The sequence below is a fragment of the Amblyraja radiata genome, chromosome 10, assembly GCF_010909765.2.
Source record: "Amblyraja radiata isolate CabotCenter1 chromosome 10, sAmbRad1.1.pri, whole genome shotgun sequence".
Classification (NCBI taxonomy): Eukaryota; Metazoa; Chordata; class Chondrichthyes; order Rajiformes; family Rajidae; genus Amblyraja; species Amblyraja radiata.
In genome coordinates, this window is record NC_045965.1 from 51,683,809 (window position 1) to 51,695,094 (window position 11,286).

An 11,286-nucleotide genomic window follows, 5' to 3' on the forward strand; every position below is an offset into this window, starting at 1 on the left:
TCTCCATTGCCGCTGCCTTGAGATTGGTTTCATGTGACGTAAGTTAGTACGTGGTGATTTAATTGGATATAAGGAATCGATATCTGGTGTCCATATTGCTTAGTGATTTCAGCAAATATTTTTGGTTTAAATGTATGTTTACAGTATTTAGCTCACCTGATAGGTGAGTTACTGATGGTCAAACATGTTTGACGACATACGGTTTCCAATTGTTAATAGATTGTCACCTAATATCGATGTTCTCCGCCCAAGTGGTTTGGTATATGCCACCACTGATGTTGTTATCTTATAAACGAACATGCAAATTTGGTGGATTACTGAGCAAATGCTTCACTAGAATTAAGTAAGTTAATATATAACATGTTTAAGTCAATTCATATTGGCATTAAGTATTACAAGCTCAGTAACACATCAGGACACATAAGATGTTACTCAAATCAGGTGGAAGTGTACAACCATAATCCTTCCTGCCGATAAATTCCATGATAACACTACAGATTAATCCATTTGACCCCATATTACAGGTATGGAGATAGTTTTGAACACTAGTATCTCAGCTCATAGGAAAGGTACAAAGTTCAGTAGCTGGTAATGCTGCTATATCCCAATTACTTTGCCACGTAGATGCTTGGTGGTTAATGCACCATGACTGATAGTCTTAATGAATACCAGATAACAACGTTGTGGATGGTCAACGTAAATATCTGGATATATATTTTGTGCACCATTCCCAGAGGCATTGCAATACTGGGTCGATGCGTGGAGTGGACGGAGCAAGCCCCTATTCCATCTCCCTGTTCCAAAATTCAATTTAATATATGGCCCCTAGATAGGGGCCGTATCAGATTATTAAACTGATAAGAACAGATACTACACTTGATCTTAGCCAAAAGGCCGAGAAGCGATGCAGCTAAAGCTGTATCCAAGGATAGTTTGTCGTTAATATATAGACATGCCATGACGGAATGTTTCTAAGTGTCAGGGCTAGTTGATTCTGGATAACTTTGACTTAAATGCCGCAACGCTCATCATGGTTACTCCATCCAGGTAATTGCGGTATATCCGAAACTTATATGAGAAGGTACTGAATAGTGTGCATCTTCAAGGTCGATGTCTACCATAAAGTATCCTTGGATCATGGTAGTAGTTACAAATCCCATGAATGGGTATACCTGGTGAAATACTCAAGTGGTTTATCAACGATGGTGCGACATTCACCATCGTGGGAGGGTAGACCACTTGGGGTGCTTGCTGAATTGGTGGCAAGATATTAATTTTATTCCCCTTGTATTTATTTTTTGGTATATAACTACCAAGAGTGATAGCTTCCTAACCAGGCGTGATTCATCCACCCCTTGTTAGTACAACCCTTAAACTTTATATGATGGTAGGAACCATACTTATCTGTCTTCATTGTTGTTTTCTTCGGTTTCTGGTTCCTTGTTCTTGTAGGGACGATGTTTGTTGGGGGGTGGCGCATTTTCCCCTGGGGCCTGCTCTGGGCCGTGGCCTAAAATGCTATGGGTTTGGCATGCAGGCCCCGAGCTTTCACCAGTACCATGAGGTAGACGCACCTGGTGGACACGTAGAGGTACTGCTGTCTGGTTTAGTGTGGTGCTCATTCCAGACTCTGCTCTCTTGTGCCGAATAGTTTGAACACTTCGTCCAGTTTTTTAGGACTGGTTTGGTAAGTGCCAGGTAGCAGGATCTGTGCTTGTGAGGTCGGCGTTCTCATAGTCCTGTTAATTTCATAGATTGAGGGCAGGTTTGGGAGTTCATTTCAGAAGTTATGAGGTATACCGTTGAACAGTAGGGTCAGGTGTTTTGCCATACTACCCTGCCCTTCTGGAATGAGCAGGTGGACATGATAGCCGACGTCAGGGTACCAAATGCATTTAAAAAATATTTAGGTTAAATGCGCTGCTCAATGTATCCCCCAATAATGGCGGGCACTTTGAGTAAATGCAATTTAGGGGAGGCGTGATAAAACCAACGCCTCATGGCTACCTGTCTTGGAGAGGTTTTTTGGAAAAGACAGGTAGTAAGCTGGCCATCAGTTGAGACTGAAAAGCCATCTCGCTAGTGGTGGAGCCACATAGCGGCCACACCCAGCAGCTCTTCCTGATCCTGTACCTCAAGCATACTCCCGATATTGTTCAGCCAGTGACCCCTCTTCATGACCAGCCCAGCCACTGGTCACCCCAAAGCTAACCACACTAAGGAGGAAGCGATGGGCAGTGCCTAGGCACTGTGGAGGGTATGCCTGAACCCTCCAGCGAGACTGCCCCTCACGTAGCGTGTCTCGCAGGAGCTCCTGCTCCAGGAGCCGCTCCAGCGGCTCAGGCGGCTGTCTCTCTCCCATGCGGGTGGAGAGACGTCCCCTCCGACAAGTCGGAAGCCACCGGCCGGATGCCTCTTCGGATGGCTGAACATCCAGCCCGCAGCTCAGGCACTAGCGGGACTGGCTTCGGCGCGGTGTGGGGATAGCGGGGCGCCCGGTAAATGTTCCTACCGCCTTCTTCTGGAGCTTTTGTGCCTTGTAGTAGCGAGAGCGCCCCTCAAGCAGCGCGTCTCGCAGGCACCTGCCCCGAGAGCCGCTCCAGCGGCTCAGGCGGTTCTCTCTCCCCCCGTGCGGGTGGAGAGACGTCCTGTCCCAAATCGGGAACACCTGCCGGATGCCTCTTCGGGTGGCTATGCATCCAGCCCGCTATCGGGCTGGGCTCAGCACGGTGTCGGGGAATTGCGGAACACCGGGTCGCTCCTACCGCCTGTTGCTGCCCCCCTTCCCCCCGACGGGAAACGTTCCTCCTTGAACGGGGGACAGTTTTGTTCCAGAGCCTTTTTCTCTGCCTGTAAAACACAAGCAGAAAAAGGGGCTCCCCTGTAAAAGAATCCCGACCTCAGGATACTCACCTGACGGTCCGTTTCTCTGTTGCGGGAGTGCCTAGCTCCCGCTGCCGCTGTTGCACTGCTGGCGTAATGCCGCGCCTGCGCACTGAGCGGGTTCTTCACGTAGTCACTCACGTGACTCCGAAGTAAAATTAAGAGTTTGGAATGATTGTAATATGTGATTGTAGACAGGCCCTCTCATAGATGAACTGAGGCCCAGGCCAATTTCAATTTTAGAGACCCCCAAATCAAGATCCCTTTGAAGCAGACAGGCATGAGGCCCATGCCGAATGGCACTCATTGCCCCCCCTCCTCTGATAGGGCCTGATTGTAGATCTGCTTCTGTGGCTAGCACGCAAATAGTCGCCTGGGTTGGGCGCCATCTTGCAAGCTGAATGTTTGACCCCCTCGAGGTTTCTCAGCCGTTCAGTATGATAGCAGCTGACCTGTGACCCACAGTCGTATACCCCTCTGCACAACAAAGTTTTCTTTCTTACAGAGTGTATTTTAAGGGGGTCTATGGATTACAGGGCCCCAGCCCACTGATGAATACCTGATTTCAAGAAGTGTGGAGGAAAGATACAAATTATTAGTATCTAATTTAATGATAATTTCTTAGCTTTCTATGCATGGGTCAGGGTCATTAGATGCTGTTAATGCTTGGGATGGACTGGGCTGAGTCTACCACTCTCTGCAGCCTCCTGCGTCCCTTGCCGTATCAGCCCATGATACAACCAGTCAGGATACTTTCTTCAGTCTATCTGTAAAAGTTTTCGGAGGTATATCAAATTTCATAAAACTTCTGAGAAAATAGAGGTGCTGGCAAGCTTTCTCCATGATTGCATCTATGTGCTGGGCCCAAGGTCAGCTGAGATAGATGGGAATGCCCAGGAATTTAAAGTGTTTTTGCAGAAGCCCAGACCAGGGTCTCGGCCCGAAACGTCACCCATTCCTTCTCTCCAGAGATGTACCTGTCTCGCTGAGTTACTCCAGCTTTTTGTGTCTATCTTCGGTTTAAACCAGCATCTGCAGTTCCTTCTTGCACAGTCCATTGATACATGACCTTTTTGGTGGTTTGAACTGTATTGGAAGTATATAGATTGGCTGGACTTAATCACCTTTTGAAATTATGTTCTTGCAGAACTGAACATCCTATGCGAGGTTGCCCGATCTTCACATACACTCTCTGCTCACAAGGCCTCTACCGTTTATAGGTCTTGCCTCGGGCAGTTGGATTTTGTTCTCAACCTTTTGTGCTCATGGTGTGATTTAGTTTCGGACTTGACAAACCTTTTTGCTATTAGCCATTTAAAACCTCTCTCTCTCTCTCTCTCTTTCTCTCACTCTCCCTCTCTCTCTCTCTCTTATTTCATTATTTTTCCCAAAGTGAGATGTACGAGCAATTGATTCTTATTTCCATTGCACCGGTAATTTGCTTCATTCATAATTGAGTTAATTTCTCTGACTAATTCAAGTCAAGATATTTCTGACTGGAGATAATGTGTGAAAGAACAAGGGATGGGACTTTTCACAGACGGATGTAATGTTCTCCGATGATAATCACGCCGTCTTGCTGTTTTCTGATCGGGATGTTCGACAGTATAACAATAGGGCAATTCCTTTGATAACATCTTCAGGCCCCTGTTTAAAATTCTGATCTCTTATCAGTGTGATCTGAACAGCAGATTGTATAGACTGTAGATAGTATGTGATTAAGATTCAGCTTGTCAGAACATATTAGTTCTTCCCCATTTGAATATGAAATAAAGCAAATGAGGTTGAAATAAATTAATGAAACGCATGACGCTCTGCTAGCCTGGGGCTGCATTTTAACATTGCTTAGATACAAATCACCATTGCACACGTGCCCAGACTGCACAAGAGGCTTTCTCATTTTATAGAGGTCTCTCTGTCAGGAGTTATGCAGTATTCTTTAATTCATTGTGTATATGTGCTTGTCAAAGTGAGGGATGACTGTACTGGGAAATGAAGCATTTGTTCCACTTTCTGCTTACTGACAGTATCTATTAGCGCTTGGGAGAGGCACCATCTTCAGAACTGTGTGCATGGGTAGCTGATACTTTGAGGTAGATGTGTGATGTTGAAGTCTTTGCGATAGATCTACGCAAGTACTAGAGCTGTACCCGCATCACCATTACATGGCCAAACCCTGTGAATAAGCAGTAGACACAAAATGCTGGAGTAACTCAGCTGGACGGGCAGCATCACTGGAGAGAAGGAATGGGTGACGTTTTAGGTCGAGACCCTTCTTCAGAAGAGGGTACCTCAATCCGGAATGTCACCCATTTCTTCTCTCCAGAGATGTTGCCTGTCCTGCTGAATTACTCCAGCATTTTGTCTATCTTCGGTGTATAACCAGCATCTGCAGTTCCTTCATACCTATGAATACACAGTTCCACAAATGCAGCACATCGATGGTTGACCACAATGAACATGGACATTTGGAAATGTGTCCATTATGTATAGTGGCGTGTTGATAGCAAATAAATAATCTTTTAACTTGTGGAAGATTCTCAAGTATTATCAGCCGTACACTATTACCTTGAACAAGGTAATTCCAAAAAAGATTCCAATCTGGTTATTAACTCCGCAAGTATTGTTCTCCTCATCTGGGAGATGACTCTCCTCAAAGGCAATAATTACATTTTCTCACATTAATTCCTGATTCCTGCAGAGTTTATGTGATTTCCATATTTGCTTGATCTCTATCTGGAAAGCAAGTTGCATGAGTGCATGCATGGCAACACTTGTAACGTGGTAAAAAAGACAGTAAATTGGCCTCATATATTGCGCAATATACATGAACCCAAGAAGATAGGAATGGGAGGGGGCAACCAGGCGCTCATGCCTGCCCACCATTCAATATGATTGCATTCTATGCTGGCTACACCTCCTCTTCAATGCCAGATCCCTGTAGCCTTCAATCCCTTGATCGTTCAAATAGTTAGCATCAATACATCTAATGATCTGGCCTCCACCATCCTGGAAGGTAGAGAACTCTGTCTTGTTTACAAAAACTGAACAATCACGCTAAAGCACATAAATTTAACCATGCAAAAAACACAGTCGATTGAAAAATACAAATGGGTCCCTCAAAGGTGAAACATCATTCTAAGCATTTCAAAATTCCTTCCACATAAATCAAGAATCAGTATTTCTCTTTATACTTCTTGAATTTTTCATGTGCTTCATTTTAATCAACTCTCATATCTTTCTCCGAGATGATTTTTCTTTGTTCCATTCGCATGCTGTTGTATAGTCCCCATTCAACTGTCTTTTTCTCATGTATCGGTTATCATTCAGAGACAGCATTGACAGGTGTTCAATAAATACTGATGGGATACAACTCCATCATTCCCTACAGCCTAAACTCCAGAAATGCCAATGTCATCAAATTATTTACCAAGATGCGGATGCTTCCTGCTGCAACATCGTTAGAAGTACCAATCTAGAAATCCAATGGCATATTGCAGGTATATATATTTCATAAGTTCATAAGTGATAGGAGCTGAATTAGGCCATTCAACCCATCGAGTCTACTCCACCATTCAATCATGCTGATCCATCTCTCTCTCCCAGCCCCATTCTCCTGCCTGCTCCCCATAACCCCTGACACATATACTAATCAAGAATCTATCTATCTCTGCCATATAAATATCCATTGACTTGGTCTTCACAGCCATCTGTGGCAATGAATAGTAAGATTAAACGAGAACTTACCAGTTCGAAGTTTGATCATTATTTTATGAGGAGTACGTTGAGGGAATACGTGAAGAACCCCGCCAGGACGCATGCGTGTCATTCTTCAAAGCAGCAGTGTGAAATCACAGATAACTGTAATGACTTAAACATAGTAAGATTAGAGAAAGAAATACCAGTTGAGTATATGATCATGGGTGGGAGCGGAGGGCACGTATTCCCTCAACGTACTCCTCATAAAATAATGATCAAACTTCGAACTGGTAAGTTCTCGTTTAATCTTACTATTTTACTTCGGAGTCACGTGAGTGACTACGTGAAGATTTCAAAGCTCTGTGATTTCATGCCGTGGAAACGAGTCCATGCATCACATCTGCCTTAATGACTGTAGGAGGAATTGTGTCAACGTAATTTAGACATGAATCCGACATTAAAATCCATGAAATTTATTAACACAAATTATAACCCCTATTTATGGGGTAAATTAAATTACAGAACTTAAAATGGTTTCTGCAAACGTTCCAGGTTTCATGACTGGTTTATTATAAAATAGTTGGAATGTTTTTTCCCCTGACCATCCTGCTGCCTTGAGGATTTGGTCCATTGGTACATCCTACTGCATAGCTGCCGATGTAGCTGCAGCCCTGGTGGAATGAGGTTTTAAAATATTAGTATCCACCCCAGCCTGTGTTAGAACCTGTTTCAGCCATCTTGAGATGGTCTGGACCGACACTTTTTTGTGTGGTTGCTTATGGCTGACTAAAAGTGCCTTCTCATTGCCTCTGATGATTTTCGTTTTCTCCATATATAACGACAAATGTTTTACTATACAGAGACGATTATCTGTTAGGTAAGACCTAAATTCGATATTGAGGCCCGCTGATCCCTGTCTGTTCTGTTTCACTAATTCATAAATATGAAACGTAATATTTTCAGATGAAGAAGTCATGTTGTCCAGTCTTAATTTATGTAATGACTGTACCCTTTGTGCCGTGACCAATGCCATTAGCATGACTGTTTTTAATGTCAGTCTATGTAGGGACAGAGCTGTTGCTGGAGACCAATTCCTGAGCATCTTCAGGACAATACTCACATCCCATATTTGGGAGTACCTGGTTCTTGGGGGATTGGTATTAAAAATTCCCCTCATAAGTTTTGTTACCAGTGGGTGAGTTCCAACAGAGTGACGCTCTGTTCCTTGCCATAGATAAGTCGATAAGGCACTTCTGGCGCAGTTGATGGCACTATAACTGAGCCCCTCATCATAATGGAGGCCTGCCAGGTATTCCAGAACAGGCGGGATGTTCATATCTCTGTAGGTGATGCTGTTTTTGTTACAATACATCTCCCACTTCCTGATATAGACCAGATACTGTTTTTTGGTGGACTGTCTTTGGGCCGCCGAAATCACTGTTCGGTCCGTCAGTCCCAGCTGTAGTAGAGGTATTTTTAAACTCTACAAATTAATAAATTCAAATAGTTATGGCATGGGTGGCTATCCCTTGTTACGGGATGAACCAACAAGTCTGGTCTATTCGGGATGGTGATACATGGTTCTAATACCATGTTCATTATCACAGGGAACCATGGTTGAGTAGGCCAATCGGGTACTACCAAAATACCAGACGCAAAGTCCTGCTGTATTTTCCTTAATACCCGACTGATGAGGCAGAAAGGAGGGAATGCATAAATAAACAATTTCCCCCAATGCAGCGAAAATGCATCTGTCGCCGCTGCCCCAGGGTCTGGTTCCCATGAAACATAATTTGATAACTGGTGATTAAGCCTGGATGCGAATAGATCGATATCTGGTGTTCCATATCGTGCTGTAATATCAGCAAATACTTTTTTATTCAACATCCATTCAGTGTTTTCATTAAATTTGCGTGACCTGGTGTCTGCCACTAAATTTAGTTTACCAAATATCTCTCTGGATACACCACTGCCAAATTGTATTAGCCAGATTGTCACATGATGTCGATTTGTTTCCACCCATGTGGTTGATATATGCTACCACGGTGGTATTGTCAATCTGTAGTCTAACATGCTGGTGATATGACCCAGTACAATATGACTTTAGGCCATATAATGCACCCAACATTTCCAGGTAGTTTATGCCCAGTGTGAGTAATAATGATGCCTCCTGAGCAGTCCATCTACCTCCACAGCTGGAGATGGAATTGGTGGCACCCCAACCAAGTGCACTGGCATCAGTTTGTAGCACCATTGAAGGGTTGCTGATAATGATTGGATTGAAACAAAGCCAAATGTTATCTATCCACCATTTTAGTTCCATTATAGCTTTGATTGGTAGCTTCATTGGTCTGTCAAAATGACCAGCATTGATTTTGAGTGCTTGTATTTTTGCTCTCTGTAAATTTTGGTAATGTAAAGGTCCAAATTGTGTGGCTGGAAAGGCAGCCACCATTTTGCCAATTACTTTTGCATCCAATCTGATGGATGGTTTACTGATGTCAATGAGGTTATTGCAAGCCTCTATTAAGTCTATAGCCTTTCCCTTTGGCAAAGTCACCGACATGTGAACTGAGTCAATGGTGAACCCCAAATAGTCCATTGTAGTGGAAGGCGTTAATTTAGATTTAACTGGATGGATAATAAACCCCAGTTTTTCAAATAACTGTTTTGTGGCTATTACAGTTTGTTTGGCCAATTCCAAAGTTTTGCCCACAATAAGTATGTCATCTAGATATGCCATGACCATGTGTTTTCGTTTCCGTAGAAACGCTAGGGCTGGTTTCAAAATTTTAGTGAACAGCCTGGGGGTTGATGTTAATCCATTTGGCAGCGCTCTATACTGCCATAGCTGTCCCATCCAGTTGAATTTTAAGAAACATCTGTGGTCACCTCGTATAGGCACTTCGTATAGGTCACCTCGTAAGCATCTTTTAAATCGATGCTAGCCATGAAGTAACCTTTGGAAATCAATTGTTTAGCAGTAACAAAGGTTTCCATTTTAAAATGAATATATTGTACAAATGTATTCAATTTGGTCAGATCTATGATGATGCGACAACCACCATCTTTTTTGTTTTTGGTAAATATATTGGACACGAATTCTAGCGGTTCGTGTTGGGATTTTTCAATTACACCTTATGCGTAAAGCCTCTCCAGTTCAGCATGCGCTTCTGATTTGTCTTTACCAGAAAGTACGAACATTCGGTTCGGTATATGTTGAACTGGAGGGCTGTACTTGTGTATAAATTCTATTGTATATCCCTGGATACTGCTTAAAATATAAGTATCGGTAGTTAACATGCTCCATGCATCCAGAAAGGAGTGTAATCTCCCCCCAACCTCCATGCTCCCTGTATTTTGTAGGGAACCAGACCCACCTACCTCCATAGTTACCAGTGGCAGGTTTACTTCTTTTTGTAAATCCTTCGTTGATGTTGAGGCGGTGGTGACTGGATTTGTGGTTTGGTCGATGTTGGAGGTTCGCGTATCTTCCAAGAAGGCCGGCCTGGGCCATGGCCTAAAAAAGACTCATGTTTGGTGTACCGGACCTTCGAGCTTTCACCAGTCGGTCTTGTTCTACTGGTGGGTGCGTAGGGATGCTGTCTGTGGCTGTAGTGGGTTTTTGATGAAGTCCCTTTTATGAGTCCCAGGGTTTTTGCTTCCTCATCGAGCTCCTTGACTTGCTTCGATAGGTTACCTCCAAATAGTAGTATTGGTGGTTTTATGTTCCCAGGTTTGCACAGACCCGCGAATTTCGGATTTAAAGTGGGTCGGATGGCATTCTTCCTGATGCTATTTATCTCGTATTGAGTGTTGCAAAGCAATGCCAGTGCATCCTGTTGCTCCTGGGATATGTCCTTCTCATCCACTGTGCGGGCGAATGCTGTTATCCCTGCTGTTAGGAGTTTTAATACCTTTTGGAGTTTGACATCCATGCCTCTAACTCCTATTCCAATATGTTTCCATATGCAAGTATTGACTACTGGAACATTCAGGGATAAACAGTTACCCGGTGCCAGGTGTCTTGACGTGGTGTCCAATACAGCCTGTTCTTGTAGCTGGTTAAAAGACATATAGTCTATACTGGCAGCAAGCTTTTGCTCCAGGTTTTGGCCAGTCTGGTCTGGCTGTATGAAGTTGGACACCATGTCCAGCAGATTTTCTCGTTCCTGCATCCCCTGCACACTTGATTTTTCTTTTGCGAACCCCTCTTCAGGATCAGCCCAGTACTGACCCCCAGTGCTCCCTTCTGATGAGGGAGAAGCACTGTGCAGCCCTACAAGAGGTGCTGCTGTGGGTTTTCCATAGAGCCCACAGTGACTCGACTCCATCTCCCGGAGCTTGTCACGTTGGAGCAAATGCTCCACACACCGCTCCATCCGGCTCCAGCGCTCACGGTCACTGGCTGCCCGCGGTTGCTCAAAGTCGGACTCCTCTGAGTCCACGACTTTGTTAGTTTTTTGTCTTGCCTTACCGCCCAGCCGAGGAGTGGATCTGGCCGGTGCGGAGGCGACATCGGGCACAGCTGATCCCATTATCGGTGATTCAAGTGCCGCTGGCCGCTGCTGGCTGCCCGCTACTCCGCGGTCCTCCCCCACCAGCTTTGTCGCAGCCCTTGTTGCTTTCTTTGACTTGTCCATGCTTCCCACCTGTAAGTTGGTATAGGAAACACACAAAAAGACTGCAGAGTAACTACCTGCT

The 11,286-nt window shown here is 44.3% G+C and overlaps 1 non-coding gene across 1 annotated transcript; it reads right to left on the bottom strand.

Annotated features, from left to right (window-relative positions):
* Positions 1 to 714: 714 nt before the first annotated feature.
* On the bottom strand, positions 715 to 906 carry LOC116978165. The gene has a single exon (XR_004413404.1). It is a non-coding gene; the product is annotated as a U2 spliceosomal RNA (small nuclear RNA).
* Between the last annotated feature and the right edge of the window lie 10,380 nt (positions 907 to 11,286).